A 22,744-nucleotide genomic window follows, 5' to 3' on the forward strand; every position below is an offset into this window, starting at 1 on the left:
AATATTTGGAGACATAAAACAAACACTAAGAGACATAATGACCTCAAAGAGACAAAAATAACTACAAAAAGATATAAAACTAACAAAAAGACATAAATGACCCCAAAGAGACACAAAATAACTACAAGGTGACAAAACAAACAAAAAGAGACATAAAATAACTACAGAAACATAACAGGTAAGTGAATACACTCAAAACATTTGCATTATAATTACAGCTCCCCTCCCTCATAGTTACAGCCCTGTGACCCAAACATCCAACGCACACTTTTGCCCTCAGATGCATTTTTTGTTTCGTTACACAACCATTACAAAGCATTTTGGTGAAGGGATTTCACTCGTCAGCAAGCACGACTCCATAGGGAGCAACCCACTGCTTTCACCTACTGCACTGTCACGGAAAGAATTTTACCTTTTTTCCCCCCCTGATAATTGCAACCAGGCAAAATATTTTTTTGAAATGGTAGCTGCAGGGAAAATAATGTGAGGGGAAAATCAAAGTGTCTAATTTATCTTGTTTGTCAAAGTGTTAGAAGTGTGATTTTTAGACGGTGTGTTCAAGATGAAACTAATGAAGTGGTGCTGACTGCAGGTCCCCAGAGCAGCCGGCTTTCTTTAGTATGTGCACTAAAAAATAAAACTGCCCTATCAAAGTAAAGCCTCCCTGTAATGAACAGTGGGAGGGAGTGCAGGGTTTGGATGGTGATTGGGTTTATCAGCTTTTCAACTCACAGAATCATCTGAGCTGAGAATTATTATATTTTATTGACAATAACCTAACCAACAATAACCTTAAAATAATCCCAGTGACCGACACTGAAAGGGAACACCACCTTAATTCGGAATTCCAGTATGTTATCTCCACGGCCAAGGACAGTTTAATCAATATTTGTGAACATGTGTAACTCTTTCTTAAAGCCAGAAACCATAAAGCACCTTAAGTTAAGATTTTCCCTAAAGTCCTTAAGGTTTCCTCAAAATAAGACTGGTTGCACAAAACACCCTTAAGTCTTCTCCTTAAGGTTTCCTTAAAATGTTCCCTTCAGTATTTATGGTTCTCTCTTTGTCTTGTTCTTATACTGAAGGAATCAACACATTCTCACTCCGACCTCATCATATAGTCACTCATTCATATCGGTCATCGACTATCCACGTGCAGATACGACATGACAGGCACCCTGGGTGCACTACATGTTACGTGCTTTGTCTTCTTTCAAGGTACACTTCTGTTTTCACAGGAAATTTACACATGTACAGTCCCTTTCAAAATAGACGCACTACTTTTTAATCTTGCTCCAGTTCCTTTCTGTGCAGACTCAAAGTACTCACATGAAGCAGGGAAAAACTTGAACAAGGTTTATTTAAAATTTGAGGCAAAGTCCCTCCAAAACTGCATCTTGTCTGGTTCATGACTTAGACCCAATCCCATTTCTCATTTTCGCCCCTACCCCTATCCCTCTTTTTCGAGTGCCCCTTGCCCCTTGCAACAAAGTTACAAGGGGTAGGGATTGAAATATTCCCCTATGAAATGGGACAACCCTTCATACCCAGAAACGTCATCATTAATCGTCAGTGACGTCATAAAAAGACGCGATGAGTATGTTGCCGGGGAAACCTCACAACTAGCGATTTTTTTTTTTTTTTGTTATGTTTGTTAGAACAAATGTATATAATACATAAAAACGACATTTCCGATGGTTATCATAGTCTTTAAATCTTTAGTTATGAAGAAAATACTTACATTTATGGTTTTCTTTCATTGCCTCTGAAGCCCTCCCTGCCATCTTGCCGGTGATTCACAAGGCATTCTGGGAGATTTCTTGTAGCACTCGCTTTGAAGTGTGCCTCTGAAAAAATTCCGTTTGGAGGGCCATATAGCCCTAGCACTCCGCCCTTCCTTTCTGCCTCAATGAGAATCGGGACATCCCTACCCCTATGCGCGTACACGCAAAACGGAGGGATAGGGGAAAGTGGTAGGGTTAAGGGGTGTATTGGGATTGGGCCTTATTGTCTTATTCCAGTATGTTCTCACACATTACTTGTTATTACACTCTATAACACTAATAACAAGGTCAAAAGCTTATTATGATCCAATGCCTCTGCTCCTGTGGTCATGTTTTCCTTTGCTTCATCATTCATTCATTCATTCATAATGTTTCTTGTTTTATTTTATTACCCACCTCTCTTCTCCTATCAGATCACTTCACTTCCTGCCCTTGTGTGTTTTCCAGTTTTGATTGTCTGCCCTGATTAGTTTCACCTGTCCCCCATTAGCCCTGCAGTCACCTTTCCTCCTGCTCACCTGATCTCACTCCTTTAATTAATCACTCTCTACTCATACCTGCGCAGTCTGTGTTCATGGCTTCATTCCCTGCTTTGTCTTCCTGTCTGTGGTCCACTCTGGTCAGTTCATAGTTTTGTATTTTTCCTTCGTTCCTGGATTTACCTGTCTGCATTGTCAGTTTCTTGTTGACTGTCAGTTTTGATGCTGTACCAGCTTTTATTACTAGGGCTCGCTTTTGTTTCTCCTTCCTGTCTGCCTGGTGTCTTACATTTGGGCCCTTCTCATCTGAACTGTGAAGCTTGACAGAAATGGTGAAGCACGATAAAACTTCCTCAGTCACGCGAAAAGTTTTTACACTCTGTTGAGCTGATTTTTGCCTTTGCTCAGAAAAAGTTGATGTGATAAATGGTATATGGTAACACATTTGCTGAATAAATTCTGACATAGGGAACATTAACTCACATGACTGATCAGCTGTTTCCACTGTTGGCGTCTTCCTGTGAGGTAGAACTGTAGTTGAGGTTTAAAGTAAGTTGCATCTATACTTCTGCACATTATAAAGTAAAGCATGCAGGCTCCCCAGTCTGAATCAAAGTGAACCAAGATGTGAACAAACTTTATTTTCAACATTTGCACATCACAGCTTCACCCCTTTCCCTTTTACTTTTCATGATAAAAAAAACAACTTATATTTCCTCAGAGCACCTTACGTTGAGGCAGCTCAGCAAATTGTAACAACAGTACCAATAGATACTGGACTCAAATGCATGACACCATACTTAAGCAGGTAGAATCAAAAAAGGACTTTACTTGAAACAAGGTACAGTACACAAGAAGTCTTTACAAAAATCCAGCAGTGATTTTCGAAAACAAAAAAGATGGGTCAAGTTACCACGAGGAACAAGCGAAGAGAAACTGCTAGAACGCGTGACATTTAGGTGCGAAGACAGACTGAATGAGAGAAGAGGAAACACACAGTCTGAATGCACTAAAAGCGAGTTCACATTACACAACTGGCCGACCAGTCTTCAGTTGCGGAGACTATCATAATCTTTTGAGTGTTCATACCTGGCGATGTGTGTTTCTGTCATCGGGAGTCTCGCCAACTGCGTTACGACCTGTGTGTGCAAAGCCCTCGCCGACAGAGCCCCAGATAAGTTCCTGGGCACTAAACTTTACTTGTCAACATGGATGTCCCGACAGCTCCTGATCCTGTGGACACCGCCATTGTTGTTGTTGCTTGCTGGCTTGTCCTCCTCACATTTCTTCCGTCCTCCTGTGTGCTGACGTGGGATGTATCCCACCTCTCATTGGCTGATGCTCTTTGTCAGTCATGTCACACTTCTCCAGTTTTCTAGCATGCCAGATATCCAGTCCCAGTCACAGACGAGAAGGCGACTTCCTCGTAGGCTTGTTCACACATGAGGACTCGTTGTGGCAGACTATCTGCCGACTCATCTCCACCCTGAGGTGGCTCTCAAGATCCTCTGTGATGTCAAAGTTGCGGTGAAAATCACGTAATGTGAACTAGGCTTATGGAGTGAAAGGTGATGAGGGACAGGTGAAACTTACTATGGTGGAGGAGACAATGACACAGGCGGGAAAAACACAGACAGACCACATGAGAAAGACTACAAAGTGAAACAGGAAACGGACTACAAAAAAAACCTATAATAATGACACAAAAAATAGCTTACAGAATCATTGCATAAATTTGTCTTTGTCTCCGGACGTTATGAAACATGGCCAACACCAGCTGACATGGGAGAACAAATAAAAGTTGCCCAGTTGAATCTAATTCTTGAAGATTGGATGGATTTGTTTCTGGTTTGCAACCTTTACTTCTCCTACTCTGTTTACCAGCTGTTTATAGCCATGCGTAAACGGTAGCCTATACTTCTAACTTTTCATAAAACTATGTTTCGTGAAGCCTAGTTTATTCGCTTTAAACCAGTTGATCCTAAGTGCTAATATCGTAGGCAACTGGACTTGCTTGCGTTTCTTGAAGATGTTTCGCCTCTCATCCAAGAAGTGAGGAAAGCCAACAAGTGGCTAAAGTCAAGAGGGAGTGAGATCAAAATAAACTCGTTATATTAGGAAATATTGTGTAGAAATCGTTGAGCTCATTAGCAGAAATTAATTGTTTGAGTTATTCTTACATAGTAAATATTATTTGTTCTTTCAACATCAGGTTGTGTTGTTAATGTGCAAACTGGCATCTTGAATTCATCCTATTTGGTCTTCTGGTTGCTCTTTTTGAATGATGAATGCAGACTACCACCACCTGCTGATATGGAGAGTTACTTCCTTTCACTCAGGCGCAGAACACACATGCTAGTTGGCAGCTGTCTGTAGTCTCTGCTCTGTTCAGGCATTCGGGTACAACTTTTTTTGGCAACGTGAGTCAACGCAACAATCGGCCTTCAACTCCACTACTACTTTGATGTTGCTATGGTGTGTCTTGGCCTTAAAGATCACTTGACAATGGAAACACGGCTTGTGTGGGTGATGTTTGATTGTATTTGATCGACAGTGGTCAACATGAGCAAATATGGCTCAAATTCGTCATCACATTTTGATTCAAATCAATCTAAGCTCTGGTGCAGAGTGACATCACCATTTTCCAGCTGCCCACTTCAACACAGTGAGCAGACAAAATAAAAAAATACAGAAAATCTCTCAAAGGACATAAGAAGCTGACTGAGAGAAAAAACAATGTTTCAGGGTCTTTAAAACTTGAAGTTTTCAAGGACTTTAAAAATAGTCCTGCACTCATGTCTGCAAATTAATCATCCAGTTGCAGCTTGTTGAAGACTAACTGTAACTGTTCTCGCTGGCTACCTTATGGAATTGTGGTACCAGTGGCTTCAAGGCCCATTTGAATCTGTTCAGGCAGCAATAAGCAGATCATGTTTCCATATTCGCTCGTTAACTTTCTCCTACCGTTCTGAATCCCTTAATTTAATGAATTAACTTCAGAATGATTGCAGCATGGCTTTTATTAAAGGACTGTGCTTTTCTCTTGCTGCATCCAAAGACCACATAGAAGTTAATGTCTTTGAATTCCCCCATGGCTGCGTTTCTACTTAAAGGTCTAGTGTGTAGGATTTAGAGGGATATATTGGCAGAAATGGAATATAATATTATAAGTATGTTTTCTTTAGTGTATAATCGCCTGGAAATAAGAATTGTTGTGTTTCATTACCTTAGAATGAGCCAATTATATCTACATAGGGAGCAGGTCCATGTCTACAGAGTCCACCATATTGCATCGCCATGTTTTTACAGTAGCCCAGAATGGACAAACCAAGCACTGACTCTGGAAAAAGCCATTTGTGTTTTGCTGTCAGTCACCACAGTAACGCCGGATTTCCACTGGATGCGTGTCCGTTGCGGAAAGGCAGCGCAGGTTATCCGCTGCGTGCTCTGCCGTCCGTCAATACTCACCGGCTGCGTTTGCTGTGCGGTGCGGTGCAGCTCCGCCGGAAGACATCTTGGTGCACTGCCATGATTAATATCTCCTCGTCCATGGTGTTCACGGGGTGAAATGACGTCTGAAAACCTCTGACCTGTTGACTTCAGGCCTGCCTCTGCCCATTATGTAGTTTTTAAGGTGTAGTGCAGGGAAATATGATCCGCCGTGAATACTATGTACTTTATTTTGAAAATTAACTGGATGTTTTAATGTGTTTCTGTGCACGACTTCCTGCCCCGCACGAGCTGCTCTGTGCTGAATTGCTGCGTTGTGCTCCGGCGTCCGGCAAAAACAGAAGTCCTGCGTATCTGTTGCGGAGGGCTCCGGAGTGCCGGAGCTGAGACGGAGCCAGAACACAGCACAGCCACAGCTGGTGGAAACACACACATTGACTAGAATGGAATCCTATCGGCTCCACTGCCGTGCCGGAGCGCAGACGCAACCAACACGCATCTGTTGGAAATTGGCCTTAAGCTAGCCTGGAAATCCAGACCCAAATCTAGAAAGATTTAGGGTCTGGCTTAGCCTTGGACCAAGACGTTCATTGTACATTGCAATGAACGTCTGAAGTATTGCACATTGGTAGTACACCTCCCAACCGCTAAAGTGGCGCTGTGGCGCAGTAGAAAGCCGGTGCATTCATTCATTGCGGCACGAAGAAGGGGTGAGGAAAATTTCAAGACATCCCGAGATAAAATGCATGTTTATTGAATAATAACGGATATACAAACACACGGCAACCCCTGTACACCTTGCTAACATCTGTGCCTATGAGGTGAGTACATTACATGTTTGATTTGAAAGTTTATGGAGACGTGAATCGGTCTAGACCGGGAACCCCCACACGAAAAACGGAGTTCGTTTTCAAGACATTCATGCAATGAATGTCTTGGTCCAAGGCTAGGGTCTGGCTATGAGTAATGCAAATGGCCCAACTCAAGGGGCGGCACCAAGGATGCATTTGAAAATATCACTGCACGCAATTGGATAATACTACGACCAATCAGAACAATACACGGGGTGACGTATCCAGAGCTTAGCTACCAGCGGAGCTAACTGGTAGATTAGACTCTTGCCGTATTGCTGCCGTATAACAGCAAAAACATCCTTCTTGCAAAGTAAAGATTCGAACGCCGTCTTCTGTTCCTCTTTTAGAGAAAAAGCCAAGTCTAACTCGTTCATTGTAGCGGCCAAAGCCGTTTCAAACAACTGGTGTTCATCCGTAGCCATCTTGCAATGTTTACTGACTGATTCCAGACTTTGTCATCGCAGCGCTGTCATCATCTGTTTAACTCGCCTCTGGCCTGCCTGTATCAGATACACCGATGTGATTGGTGCAGCTCGGTTTCATGGGTATGGTAATGATTGCCTGAGTGACTCGCTGAGCAAATTCAAATTGTGCTCTAGCTAGAACTCTGGATTTCCAGGGTAACAGTAAGCAGCCTCTCTGTGACGAACTGCGTCGGAAAAACACTGACTTTTTTAAAATGTGAAACTGCTTTATTCAGTGTTTTTAATGGTTTAAATGACCAGGTTTGCTTGTTTTTAGAGGGGATGAGACCACTGTGGATGATTCTGCTCGTGGGAAAAACCTCCTGAACGTCTGGATCTTAAGTAACCAAGGAAAAAAAGGTGAGCACACATTAGCAGATGCTGAGCTAGTAGCCCGTCTCTGACGAGCAAAACAGCACCGGGGAAACACTGATTTGTGACATGAAACTGCTTTATTCAGTGTTTTTCACCAGTTTAAATCACCTGGTCTGTTTGTTTTGTAGACAAGGAGACCTCTGTGGATAATTTGGCTCATGGTAAAAAAAACCCCGAACATCTGGATCAGAAGAAAGGTGAGCAAACTTTAAGTTATTAGAAAAAAGGTGAGCGCACATGCAGGTGCAGGGTTAGCAGCCTGTCTGCAAGGAACCAAACAGCACTGGAGAAACACTGATTTATAACATGAAACTGCTTAATTTAGTGTTTTACTGGTTTATATCACCTGGTACATTTGTTTTGGAGAGGAGGAGACCTCTGCGGATAATGCAGCTCCCTTGTACAAACCCCCTGAACAATGAACACTGAAGGAATTCTAACCAGGAGAAGATTCAGCTGGTCACAATCTGCAGTCCTCCCCGCTAGATGCCAGTAGATCCCTCTAAATCTAACACACTGCTTCTTTTAAATACAGTACATTGTCTTTGAGATCCCCTTATCTTTTGTTCCATGAGTGCACAGCGGTATTCGCCTGCCTAAGTTCTCTGTCATTTGCAATACTGATGGGTTCGGCAAATAAGAGTATTTTCAATATCATGAAATATTTGACAGTAATTCACTTTGGCAGGAAACATTTAAAACAGCTGCCGGAGTAGAGCGGCTGGTATCGGGACAGAAATTGAATAAAGGGCCGCAGCTCGGAGGTATTTACCCTGACAGCAATATTGCTGCGTTTCAGACACATATATAAGAGACGGGGATGGGGTGGGTGGTCCATATATCAAACAAGAGAGTAATGAATCTCCCCACCTGTGGAGGGAAATGAGACAATGCTTGTGTCAGTGACGAGCCACATAAAAATACAGCCAGACACAAAACTATCAGTTGGGCTTTTTGCAGGCCTGGCTGCATTAAGGAAGTGTCAGCATTATATCATAAGAGGAAATAATACTGTAGAGATTAATGGGTCAATTTCAAAGCCTTCCACTCCTTCACTCATAGCCCTGCCATTTAGTGCTATTCTAAGCCAGTGTCAGACAGCGAACGTTATAAAGACGACTGCAGTCTTAAGAAAATACACTGATGCTCAGTCCCTCGTGTCAGGCGAGTTCTCTCAACCCTGCAAAATGAATTAGATTGGTCTCAGATAGTCATCGACCCAGGTTTGTTCATACCCGTCAGCTACAGCAGGAGTCCGTTTTGAGTCCTGGCCAGCATGAAATCAACTCTTTGTGCTGAGTTAACAAGATTACACGAAGTCTCATTGTAATCAGTCGGAACTGTTTCATCCCCCGGTCATCAGGTTGATCAAATCAGTGCCAGCAGGCTCCGACCTTTGGCTTCTCACACTGCGACAAAGTGGTACATCTCACATCATGTTAGAGCAAAAACTCCTCGTCAGATAAGTAATTATGCATGTGTGCACACTAAGAGCAGTCATTGAGGTGACTCAGAAGAAGGAAAATATGTCGAAATTTCTGAAGGACGTGAGGGGAGGCTGGAATTTGATTGCTGACGGCAAGTAGACAGTTGAAGATGAGGACCAAGTGGATTAGCGCTGCAGTATTTTTTATGCCACGCCACTTTGACCCGTCTTGATTAGCAGAGTTGACCCTCATAAACCCCTGGGACCACTCTTGACACCTAAAGTACCAAACAGCCTCTCATGTTCGCACAGCATGTTAATTTGCATTCGTCTTTCAGCAAGGATTCAAGGGGAGAAGATTAAATATGAAAAGTTTGTCACTTGAAACATTTCAGTTGACTTTCTGTATTTACGATTTTATTTTCCCACTTTCAACTCAACCAACTGCCTGACAGTGTTTCCCCTGCTCTCTTTAAAGCAGCTAAAATCAATATTTTTATATAGTAATAACTAGGGTTGGTATTAAACGGGCCCTGGGTCAAATTAAAGAACACAGTATTGATAAGCTCCGATGCTAACGTTTCTGTTATAGACCCTTTTTAGGGCCGACATCACAATGACATCAGTTTGTTATCTGGAGGCAAAACCTGCCTCTCCACCACAGGGCTATGGGCTACAAAGAAGTCTTAATGTCGTCTCGTTGTGTTATTGGGAGCCAGAATAGGAGTCATGGCTCAAAACTTAGATTTTATCACATACCAGCCCCCACAACTATGGTTAAATGTGATAAGACCAAAGGACTGGACGGAGGCGATCATCCAAAATGCTCACATGTGCAGCGCACACTTCATATCAGGTTAGGGGAAAAGTATTTCCTGTTGTAGGGATGAATAACGTTATGTGTATTAAGGGTTATCATGTCCACCTCATCAGAAACTGGGGAGGGATTAAGAGGAATATTGGATTTCTCTGTAATGCTAACTTTTTAGCACATTAGCTAACGTTAGCTGCGATAGCAAGACAAACTGGAGGAAACTGTTCAAGTGTCGTCCTCCTTTGTAAGATTGGCACAGAAATCAACCACAAAGCTTCCTGTGACATCATCCATCCACTGAGTGAGTAATAATAATAATAATAATTATAGCTGCTGCGCAGCGATGGCTCGGGTCCGGGCATTTTTAGGCAATTCTGAGCAACAAGCAGAAGAATTGGAAGACATTTAGGAATTTAGCAACACAATCTGCCTTTTGCATCAGCTGAGGCTTGAACTCACAACCTCTGAGACTACAAATCAATTTCTATCTCACTGAGCTAATTAGTCAGTGACAATTCATGTGTAGCTTCACAAATTGACTAAGCCACACGTGCAGGTTTAGCAGCCGTCCATGCATGGAAAAGCAGATTTCAAACCAATGCAAAAAATTCCGTTATCGAAACAAAAATTTGAAAATACGCATATTGCATCTAGACAGCATGGAGATGTTGGTAATTTATTTTAACAATGACTGATTTGCTCCATAAGTGAAAAACTGATGTTTAAAATTTCCATTTTTACATTGACTCCAATTGTTCACATTAGAGCAAAATTCAAAATGCTGTCAAAAATTCAGTTTTTGAGATAAAATTCTGAAATTTGCCACACATCATGTACCATGACTCTAGAATTTTGTCATTTATTTCATGAACATTGAAGATTTATTTAGCAAGAATTTGCATGCATATGTTTACAGTACTGTTTACAGTCAAACATTTTGATGCACTGTAGGCTCAATTTTTGATAAATCAAAAATCTGAGAAACATAGTTTGTGTAGGACAGTCTGAAGATGCTCTGTAGCAAGTTTGGTGTCAACTGAGCAAAAACTGTGGGAGGAGTTAGATTTAAGAAGTTGAAGAAGACAGAAGAAAGAAGAAAGAAGAAGAATACCTAGGATTACAATAGTAATCATAATATGTAGACTTAAACAGAGCCAGTGACTCAGATAGCCTTATATGCTCAGGCAGGTCGTTGATTTCTAAAGCTCTGTCCCCTTTGGTCTTCAGCCTGGACTCTGGAACAAGCAGAGGACCTCTGGCCAAGCATCTCAAACTATGCAGAGGTTCATAAGGGACTTACAGGCTTAAAAGTAATCAATACGATTTTAAAGTCAATCCTTAAACAAACAAGGAGCCAACATTAAGAAACTAAAACTGGTGCGATGTGGTCGTACTCCTTGGTTTTGGTTAAAAACCTTGAGGCTGAGTTTAGAAAAATCAAAGCAAGGTTTTATGATTCAGACAGGAATAAAGGCTGTTGCAATAATCAGACATGAAGAGATAAAACCATGTACAACTGTTTCTGTATCTCTCAAAGTTAGAATAGATTTTATTTTAGCAAAGTAACACTCGCAGTCCTGGAGAGTGAGTGACCTGACATGGCGCGTTTGTAACCTCAGGCTGACGCTCTACACTGAAATGAGAGCCCTGTTGGTTAAAGAAATGGAGCATTTTATTTCTATATGAATTGACGAACTGTTAAGTCGATCACACATTCACTCTGCTCGGCGCTCTGCTGCTCCATCTCCTCCTGTTGAGAGAGCGCTCTACCACTCAGAGAGTGCAGTGCTCTGGATAACCGAACGGTACATTCTGACAGCGCTCTGAATTTACAAACAGCCTGGTTTGTGCCAGAGTGTGCTCTGGTACTGTGAATGACTATTTCAATAAGGAGAGACAGAAGAATGAAGTAAAGATCAAATTTAATATGAGTGTGCAGATTAACAGATGATTTGTGCTGAATAAGATTTTGGCGCTTGAACACCAGAGGGACATCTGAGCAGCAGCAGGATAAATCTGCCCATGGACTCCAGACACTGGTGATGCTGGCTGATGACTCTGAGGCTGATGATGCAGATGAATCCGTAAAGACTAGGTGGTGATGGGGAGGTGGAGGGTGCACACATCTGCAGCAGAGAAAGAATCATATTTAAAATGAGGAGCAGTAAGATGATTGGCTAACAAAGAAGGTGTGTTGCTGTGCTATTGGTTGATTGTGCTGTGAATCAGCTGATGACTCAATTGACCTACCCAGACAATGTCACCGAGAGATAGTGAGGGGAGCATATGTGCAAGGAGTGAATGGCAGGGTGAGAAGTATTGTCTTCCTGACTGAACTTTCGCTAGAGCCTCATTTCTGAATGCACCACTCGCATCATCTTCCTCCATTGTCAAAAACAAACTATCCATCCATCCATTTTCATCCACTTATCCGGGGCTGGGTCATGGGGGCAGCAGGCCAAGCAAAGCACCCCAGACATCCCTCTCCCCAGCAACACTTTCCAGCTCCTTCTGGGGGACCCCAAGGCATTCCCAGGCCAGATGAGATATGTAATCCCTCCAGCGTGTTCTGGGTCTGCCCCGGGGCCTCCTACCAGTGGGACGTGCCTGGAACACCTCCAGCAGGAGGCGCCCAGGAGGCATCCTGATCAGATGCCCAAACCACCTCAACTGACCCCTGTTGACACAAAGGAGCAGCGGCTCTACTCCGAGCTCCCTCCGGATGTCCGAGCTCCTCACCCTATCTCTAAGGCTGAGCCCAGCCACCCCACAGAGGAAACTCATTTCTACCGCTTGCATCCGCAATCTCATTCTTTCAGTCACTACCCAGAGTTCATGACCATAGGTGAGGGTTGGGACGTAGATGGACCAGTAAATTTAAAGCTTTGCTTTCTGGCTCAGCTCCCTCTTCACCACGACGGACTGGCGCAGCATCCGCATCACTGCAGAAGCCGCATCGACCCGCCGATCCATCTCACGCTCCATTCTACCCTCACTCGTGAACAAACCCCCAAGATACTTGAACTCCCCTGCTTGAGGCAGGAACTCTCCCCCAACCCAGAGAGGGCAAACCACCGGTTTCCTACAAAACAAACTAACAAAACTTAATAGCTCATGCTAGCTTATGTCAATGGAGAATTGTTTAAGCCCCGCCCACCAAAAAACGTCACACTTTTTACTAAAAGTGTCTATACGGCCGTGGAGCTGACCCTGGAAGGATTTGGATGCAACCTTTATCTACAATAAATATTCAGAACGCAGTTATTGGATCCATCTCAATCAATGACAGCCAACACGTCCGGCAGGTTCGTGTTCCTCTGCTCAGCCTGATAGTCGCCTATCACGTCAAAGCTGCTACATCCTCACCTGATGTCGGTTTTTGAATATTTTAAACTAAAATCTGGTTATTTCTTACACGTTGTTAACCAGGCAGATTTGTCCGTGGCATCTGTCAGAATTTTCTGTCTCATTGTCCTCTCGGCCGTCATTTCTGCATCCGTGTTTTCAGCCCTTTAAATGGCACATTTTTGTGTGTTCAGACACACACGTGGGTTTGAAATTGGTTTTGCCAAATCTTTCTTCATAATAGCCTTGCCCGCTTTCATTACGAACACTAACACCCCGTATGTCTTTTGAATATTAAAATCACCAATATGTTTTCCCTTAAGAAACTCCATCAAGTTTTGCATAATATTCAGGCTTTTAAGAACTCCTAAAAAGTTGATGCTGACAAAGCTGCGCTGAGTGTTTAAGAGCTCCCGTCTATTTAGATCTCAGCCTTCAAGATCCCTTTCAGCGTGCACCGCCCTCTCATATTTACCTGAAATATAATGTCACTTTTATTGGCTGTCACCTTGATTTAGCGTTTGTCAGAGCTCTTTACTAACACATCCTTCATTCACATACCATCATGAGCCACACACACACACAGATAAGGCATGGAAATGGGCAGTAATTCTCAACTTTACTGTTTTTCATTTTACTCTTGACATTGAATGTCACTACTGCAGGATCCATAGTGGAGATTAATGATGGAAATTGCAGGGTTTTATTTACACCTGCTGGAGTTGCGTAAATAGCGACGCTCTTTCTCTCACAACCTCTTTTCTCTTTGTGCATCATTTCAGGCGTTTTTTGTTCTCACAAGCATCGCACTCTCTTTTGGGCTTTGTGAACAGACAGACTGCAGGCAACTCTGGGAAATGTTGTTAAGGTCTACCTCCCCTACTGCTGGGGTTTGGTAAACACAGTGTCACAACCTGTCAAGTGTCAGCATCCTTTTTTTCATCTGTCAGACAAAGCTCTCGGTGCAGGCAGTGTGAGCCATCATTGCAATCCATCCAGGAGGTGAGAGGAGGAGGAGGAGGAGGAGGGGAGGTAGAGGGGAGAGAAAGAATTTGTGTCCCCCCAGGGGAAGGCTGAATGAGACGGGATCTTAAAAACTCTCTCCTCTGCTGAAGAGAGGTTATCTCTTTGAAACAAGGCATTTAACTTGCGCCTACGAGTCCTCTGTGGAGTCTGCAGCGTGAGAGGAAGAGGAGAGAAAACATGAAAGGAGAGAAAGAGAGTGAAAAATAGTGTTTGCATTCAAGGAAATCCCTCACACACCTTCTACCTTGTCAACAGACTGAATCCTGGGAAATCATTCACCCTCAAAGGCCATGTTTGTTTCCTTTACCTCTCTATTTTTCATCTATCCTGTCTTACCCGTCTTTGACCCGCAGCTTTGCCCTCCACAGAGTGACTGTCTGTCTAGCAACTCCTTCACTTGTAGTACACTGAAAACACACACACAAACTAAACCCTTTAAAAAGATACTGTAGGAGTAAGACAGACTGAAAAGAGAGACTCGTAGTATTGGACACAAAGAATAGGAAAAATGAAGGAAGTGGGAGGTCAGATAAGCGAGCGTGATGGGAAATGACTGAAGGTCGAAGCCGATGATGACTAAAGAGAGAAAGAAGAGCGATTAATAGAAGGTCTGAAGATAGCACTGCAGGATTTGCATCACATGGGAGAGAATAACAGAGCAGGAGAGAACAAGGACATTGGCGCAGTCTCGCAACCTCTATTAGCACTGCAGTGAAAACGCTAACAGCTGAAAGGATGTTTTCAATGGTATATTCATTTAAAAATCACCCATTCTCACATTTATGTCTCTGAAATAAGAAAATGCACTTATATTACAGGGATTACTGTGAACCAAAAAAGTGTGGCATGGCGCAGGAATAAAGGCCAAAACACACCAGCGGCGAACACCATGCATCAAAAAGTACGCCCCTATTATTCTCAATGTGCAACCCCACAATGGTGGCGGCTAGACAGGCGTGGGCACTCCTGGATGCGTGACCCCATGGCACTTTACACCACTGTCCTATTTCCAGCCTCGCTACCATGGAATTTAATGCATTTTCCCCAACTTGTATTCTGCTTTGTACATAGCAGCTCTCCTTCTCTGCTCCTATAGCAGCTCGACTCCTCTCCTCACCATGGATGCATGAAGAGAACTCTGTAGCTGTTGCTGTGTCTCATATGTGACAAAGACTGGATGACGAGAGACTCTCTGTTAAGATCAAGAAATATCCCGAGTTAAATGACCCACAATCCAGTCATGATAAAAATAATGGCCATAAAGATATTCCCTAGCAAGTCATAGCTCTGGAGATTGACTCTTCAGGTGAGAACTCAAGTGGTTGTGAAACATACAATATTATCTGCTACGATGTTGCAGTGCGTCCATACTCATTCGGTTACCATGCAAAAACTGCACACTTTACCATGTTTTCTGTCGAAACTTTTATTCTTGCTAATGCTAACTCTGCACTGTCCGCTCTGCTCTGGAAGTTTCAGGTTTCAGGTGTGTCGAAGTCTGTTCCTCTGTTGATGTGTTTCTTGTATTAGACAGTGATTGGCTTTTGTATCAATTACATACCTAATCTAGCCTCCCACACTTATGTAGCCCAATCACAATGAGCGAAGGCAAAAATGGACGCCATTTTGGGACACACAGTGTGCTGGCAAGGCTTCCCACTGAGCTGGGAGTGAAGGCCCGCGGTGAAACCCTCGTCTAGGCTTCAGGAGGAGGGTGATGGTTGAGATGACAGGATGATACCTATCCTCTCTGCAGCTCAGGCGAACAGACTGGGCATATCACCCTGAAGGTGAGCTGCCTGGGGTTTTGCCTCCCTATAAAAGGTGCATTGGGTCCTCCAAGTCATAGACCTGGTGGTCATTCTCGTCATCATAGTCCACCCGGGATTTAGGTGGGGCCGTACTGCCTTCTGCCACTGATTCCGGGTTGTGGGAAGGAAGGCAGGAAGGTTGGGAGAAGTGCAGCCACTGTTCGCGCTCCTTCCTGGGGAGCAAGAGACCGGCGGAGCAGGAGGCGGCCTCTTCCAGATGACGATGAAGCAGGCAGAGGAAGCGCAACTCAAGGGTGTCCAACAGACATATGGACGCGGTTCATGTGAGGCACAGGTAATACTCTTGGGACAAGTGGAATTTAAAAAAAAAGCAGATAACAGAGGGTGACAAAAACTTGCGGAAGATCAAGTTCAAGGTGGTTGAATGAAAAAGGGAGTCAAGCTGCAGGGGCGAGGGGCTTATATAAGGGGAGGGTGCTAGGTGCCCACTACCTCCTGATTGGCCGGTGAGTAAAAAAATGTCTTTTTCAGTGTGCCTCGGAGGGATAAACCAATAGCGAAACCTGTTAGAGCACATAAGAAACAGAAACAGATCCAGTCACATTTTTGAGTGGAGGGGATCTTTAAGACAGACCCACTGCTTCCTCACAGAAGCCTTGCAACTAGAACCCATGAAGGAAAACCAGGAAGTAGACCATCAGCAAAAAGACGGAGGGACATTGATCATATGAGCCTGATAATGTTTCTGCAACCAGTGACCAACATTCAGAGTCTCTGTGATGGTGCCTTTAACATCACCGGAAATTCTTGGCATCTTCAGTGTCATATCCGACTTTAAATATCTTTTCAACTCTCGAAATTTCTTAAAACAAGTGAAACATTTTGCCAGCAGCATAAGGTTCTTCTCAAAAGTTGAAACATGGCAGAATGAGGCCGATGACTGCACAACTAAGCGGGAAAATGACACTTGATTCGCCGAAACTGATGAAATGGGTTGATTTGCATTGAAGACACGTGACTTTGACTCCCACAGCTGGTGGAGAGTCTGATTGATTGAAACGCTTAATAATAGATCAATATGTTATGTTTTTTTAAATTCCTCACAGTGATTCTATGGAGGCAGTTCTGCGCCGCCTGAGTGAATATTATAATGATGGAATTAAAAGATGCATTAGAGAAGGGAGCAACATGAGGTTGTGACATCACACGAATGCTTCTACGTTTGAGAAAAGTGTATCTGTAAGCATCAAATGTTTCCATAACAGCTGCTTTATTACATCGAGGATGGAGAAAAAAAAGGCGGTAATGGGTTGTATTTCACATATCGGCATTAACACCCCATCTTCTTTTACAGGCGCACGCACATTCATATCCTCCAAGCTGTTACTGACTGCCATATGTTTCCCAAACTGTTCAGTTGTTTAGGAAAATGAAAGTGAGAGCTGGAGAGGAGGTGGAGAGCCGGTTTGAGACCTGGTACAGAGCAGGGTGGGTGGAAGTGCAAGAGTGGGGATCCAGAACGACTGGACAGAGCTGCAGCGAGAGGCGAAGCAGGGGAGAGGCAGAGAGGACGTGAACTGAGCAGATCTACCAAATCAATATGAGCAGCAGGGGAGATGTTTTTATATTTTTTTTCCTCGGCTCCCGCTGTAAAAATGAGTGTGCTGTCTCTTTTTTTTGAACGCATCAAATGGAGGAGGAGAGGAGTGGATGGAGAGAGCGGGAGGAATGAAGGGAGAGGAGTTGAATGTCGGGGTAATACTTCAGAATAAGTGGAGTAAAAGTTTCATCAGCAGTGTGTATGTGTGTTGGGGAGCTACCTGCGTGTGCACGTATGCTTCCGTGTGCGTAGAATCCGCCCACATGTGTGCAGAATATCAACTCTGCCTGTGTGTATTTGTGTGTGTGTGTGTGTAGCATTTAGTATCTCTTCTCCTGCAATCAGGCGTTCATTGATGTTGATCGTTTTGGTTGAATGAGGCAAATTATCTGCTTTGCCAGCAGCTGTCATCTTCTCTGCTCATGTGTTGGAGCACCTTGACAACAGCCTATGACAACCCCAGACTGTAAACACGCACACACCTCGCACCCAGCGGAAGGTGGAGACCTTTGCCACCTTCCTGAATAAGAATGATTACAGTGAGTGTCGAGAGAGTGGGAGGGCCGTGTGTTTTGGAATGTGTTTGCCGATTATGAATTGTTAAATCTGTAAGGACTGCACGTGTCACAGGTGTCTACAGAGACTAATTGGATATAATTTATACTTCTTGGTGTGGTGTGTGTGTGTGCGACAGTTAGTTGGCCTTCTCTCAAAGGTTTCTCTCGGAAAAACAGATTCTGATAAGCTGAATTTTCAAGAAATAATTAGGAATTTGTACATCTACAGTTCTATGATAACTAAGCAACTCCATCTGCCGAGGGAGATCAAGGCTGTGTCTGAAATCAATATGCTATTTAGTATGCTAAATCAGTGTTGCTATTTTTTAGTATGTCTGAAACCTTAGGGTGCTTTTCAGAGATCTCTTGCTTTGGTCTGAATCAGGGACTAACTTTGTTACGAAGTTGCATAATTGCCTAGAGTTGGTTCGTGTTCTCACGGCAGCATTTACAAGCGGACCAGATCAAATGCCTTGTGTGAGAAAGCTGCTCTTGATTGGTCAGAATTTCCATGTTGGAAAAATCCAGGAAGTAAACCAAACGTTGAAGAAGAGTACACTTGCAAGATAAATGTGACACTTTCTAATGTCACAATGGAGGGACAACTACGCAGGTTGATTTTAGCGCTGCTCATCGTGGACTATATTGCTGTCATTGTTCATTTTAGTCAAACCATACAGTTTGAAAACGAGGCGCGGCTCCAACTAGAAAAAATAAATAATCCTCCAGGACTGTAACATGCTCATGTTTAACCCAAACAATGTGTCATGTGGTTCAGTTCGAGGTTGGAACACGTTCTCAAACGTACCGCACCAGAGTTCATTTGTAACGGAACCAAGATCACCTCTTCAAGAAGGTCTCAGTCTGGTTGTTTTGGTGCACACCTGAGTGTGATTGCTGTGTTCACACCTGCCCAAATGAACTGCACTTAGGGGGCAAACGAACTTGAGTTTGACTGAACCAAATCAAACAGAGCAGGTGTGAAAACACTCTTAATGTTAAACCAACAGTTCATGAATTGCGCATAGTTTCCAGTGACACGTTCATCACCAACCCTGTCTCACACCCACACTGGAAAAAAGACACTTTTTCAGTAGCCCTCAGCAGGTATGGAGGTGTGAGGCTCACCAGCAGTGGCATTTTTTCAGCTTTGGGCAACTATCATAGTATAAAGAGCGAGGAACTCCAGGTGGGTGGGTTAAACAAACTCCAGGGCCCGTATTCACAAAGATTCTCAGAGTCCTCTCAGAGAGCTCCTAACTTAGCCTAAAAATTCCCAGCGAGGAATCTTAGCTTAAGAGTGATTCAGGAAGTTTCTGAGAGCAACTCTGAGCAAGGAGGGGACAGAAACTTTTATCTTAGTGAAGAGGTGTGGTTGACCCCGTTGCTTGGTATGACGCAGTCTTCTAAAAGCTGTGATTGGTTGTTACAAAAAAATGCGCTCCTAGTAATGAATGGACAGTGAAATGAACCGATCATAGAACTTAGACTGTATTAAGAAATGTGTAATCATGAAAATAATTTTACGTCATGATGATGAAACTCAGCAAAATTAAATTGTTACACAGCTTCAAAATGTTTGAACGTAGGCTCTGATTTTTATAGCCTATTGATTTGCTTATTGTTATGTTTACTCGCCATGCTGGTAATTTTACTACTTAATGTATTTGATATTAATGGTGGACGCAGACTCAGCTGTCAGCAATTACTATGATTGCTGGCCTCCTTGTAAAAAGCGGTTTGATTTGGCAGAATGACCAAAACAACGAACGAAATGGAGAGAAAAAGAATAAAAAAGCCGAACTGGACAGAAGAGCAGTGCCTGCTGCTGGCACCGCTCGTGGAGGAGAACAAAGGAGTTTTAAGTGGGAAACTCGGTCCTGGGATCACGGCACAAGGGAAGAGGCAGACCTGGGAGCGCATTGCCCGACACATCAATGCCTCGTTCCCTCTCCTTTTACACACAAGCGATGAGTGTGAGAAGCGCCGGTACGTGCTGCAATCCAAAGCGGGTGTTATTGCGTTACTACGCTGGGTGGGAAAAGTAAGCTCATCCCTGATGAGGTCAACCACAAACATTATCTCTGTACAATCAAGCCGGTAGCGTCTTATTAAATCACTGTCGTTCAATATACGGAGAATATCTCTCCTTCCTCTCTGTCTTTCCGCCATCTTCTCTGTTTAAGACACTCTTAGGCTTCTTAAAAGTCCTCCTCCCTCCTCTTAACAGTTTTTCACCTTAGGAGCTCTCTTAAGGCCTAAGATGCTTTGTGAATAACTTTTATCTTACCAAGGGAAAATTCTAAGAAAAATCTTAAAATTCGAGGAATTCTAAGATTTTTCTTAGAATAACGTCACTAAGAGCTACTTTTAGTCTTAGGATTCTTTGTGAATACGGGCCCAGACTTTTATGCATGTAACAAGTAGAAACTGTACATTTCCTGTGAAAACTGAAGTTTATATTAAAAAGACATGAAGCCTTTAGCAAGTGTAACTTGACATGCCATTCCTGAACATCCAAAATTGATGCAGGAGAACAGACATGGGGGAAAGTCACACGTGTGCAAGTCACAAGCAAGTCTCAAGTCTTTACCTTCAAGGCTCAAGCTAGTCCCAAGTTAGTTGTGGTGAGAATCAAGCAAGTCAAGTCAATCCCCTGCTATAAGTCAAGCAAGCGATCCGCTACTAGCGGTGCTCATGTCTCACAGTGCACACGTGAGCGCGGTGTACAGAGAGGCAGTTAGAGCTACAGGCTACATTGAGGCTAAAAACAGAGTTCAAATGACGTTTTTCCAAACAACTTTATATGTCAGGGCTTCAGGACACTTGGATCACTACGGACGAGCAGTATGGAGTTTCAATTATGTGTTTTTGGACGTTTGAATCTGGGGCGCCGTCAGCCTCCATTAGGTGGAGTTGTGTTGCCACCTCTGCTTCCCTTGGATCTCCGCAAGTGTTATGAGGACTCTAAAACTTCACCTGAGCCTCCATCGGCATGAGGGTGAGTAGATAATGGCTGAATTTTCATGTTGGGTGCACTATCCCTTGAACAGGTGTGTAAATCCAGGGTAACTAGCAGCTATCGCTCGTTCATGACAGAGTCCGGAGGACGAGGTGAGTGGGGCGAGCTAGCTCTGTTGTGTTTGATAACACTATTGAACGTAAACAGAAGTGATGCCCAACGGTGCTTAGCGTGCCTTTAATATTGAATTAAAGCAAGTCTCAAGTCATCATATTTGCGACTCCTTCTGACTCGAGTCAAGTCATGTGACTCGAGAGGAGAGGTAGCCAGCGCATCATATTTGACGTGTAGGGCCAATGACAGCGCGTTGGTATTTGAAGAGTTGGTGGTTAGAATGTTATGTCATAACAGACAATGTCGGACAGTGACCAAGGCAGCTCTTCAACACCAGTAAGTAAAGAGTACCTTTCTAGAGAAGAATAATTTAGTCATGAGTCTGCCGCCTGATGTGCAATTTAGGAAACACTAAGGATAACGGTAGGGATACCAGTACAGATGGATGCCATTTTACATGATTAATGAGCCTTGTTTTGGGCTTTTTTATCAAGGAGGTCGGTCAGTCACCACTTTGGTCCAGACTTCAATATTTTAAAAACTATTTGGATGGTTTGCCATGACGCTTGGTTCACACACAAACATCATACATGCAAAACATCAGCTTGTTTGCATGCTGATGTCAGCATTTAGCTACTTTGAGCTTTATCTGGCGACAAAGATGCCTGTGAGATTAACGAGCTCGCCTGTGGTTCGTGTTTTACAACAGCCGAAGTAAAGTTTCTCCTACAGACGTGATGAAAAACAAAAACATAAGAGGTTCATATTTTTTTTGCAGATGGTGGTAGAGCTGAGGGTGGCATGAGTTACCATGGTTATGTCTCAGGGACTTGCATAGTATTTACAGCACAGTGCACCTGAAAAGATACATACTACTGTTTACTCATATATTGGGTATGTAGTGCGTCGTATGTGATTTCAGATGCAGTGCATGTGTTGCGTTCGAAAGCTCCACTTCAGCTGCAAAATGGACTTTGTTGTTTGCTTGTTTTGTCAGCGGCTGTTTAAATGATCAAAAGCAAACTCACTCTCAAGAGTTTGACCCCTTCACCTGCCCTGTGACACAGTTGCTTCTGTCCTCATTAGCTCATGCTGTGCAGCCAAATTTTATTTAAAGCTTGGCTCATCCGTTCTTATTTTTTAATCCAAGTGTTGATCCCAACATTGATACCAGATGTGTCAGGCTGAATTTGGGGGGAAGTGTTTATAAATTATGCACAAGACATCCAGAATATTTCCAGTTGATAAAATGAAAAACACGGAGCCTTGGGTTTCAACATTTCACTCAGTGTAAACATCATATAGCTCCACTGAAGAGTTGAAACAAATTGATACAGAATATGTGATGCTGTCAGATAGGGTGAAATTCAAATGTTTTTCTGACCATAAAGCAACTCAGAAGGCAAGATATAAAGGGAAAACTGTATTCTCTGTAATTATACACCGATCAGCCCCAACAGTGAAATCACTGCCAGGTGAAGAGAATAACACTGATCATGTCGTTCTGCTGGGAAACCTTGGGTCCTTTTGTTCGTATGGATACCTGTTGACACACACCGCCCACCCAAACACTGTTATAGACCAGGTACACCCTCTCATGGCAACAGCACTCTCCGATAACGATGGCGATGGCCCCCCAGACAATGCACCTTGCTACACCGCAAAACTGTCCAGGAATCATCCGAGGAATGTGACACAAAGCTCAAGGCCTTAACCTGGCCT

This window comes from Epinephelus fuscoguttatus, linkage group LG11 (genome assembly GCF_011397635.1).
Source record: "Epinephelus fuscoguttatus linkage group LG11, E.fuscoguttatus.final_Chr_v1".
NCBI classification, from domain to species: domain Eukaryota; kingdom Metazoa; phylum Chordata; class Actinopteri; order Perciformes; family Serranidae; genus Epinephelus; species Epinephelus fuscoguttatus.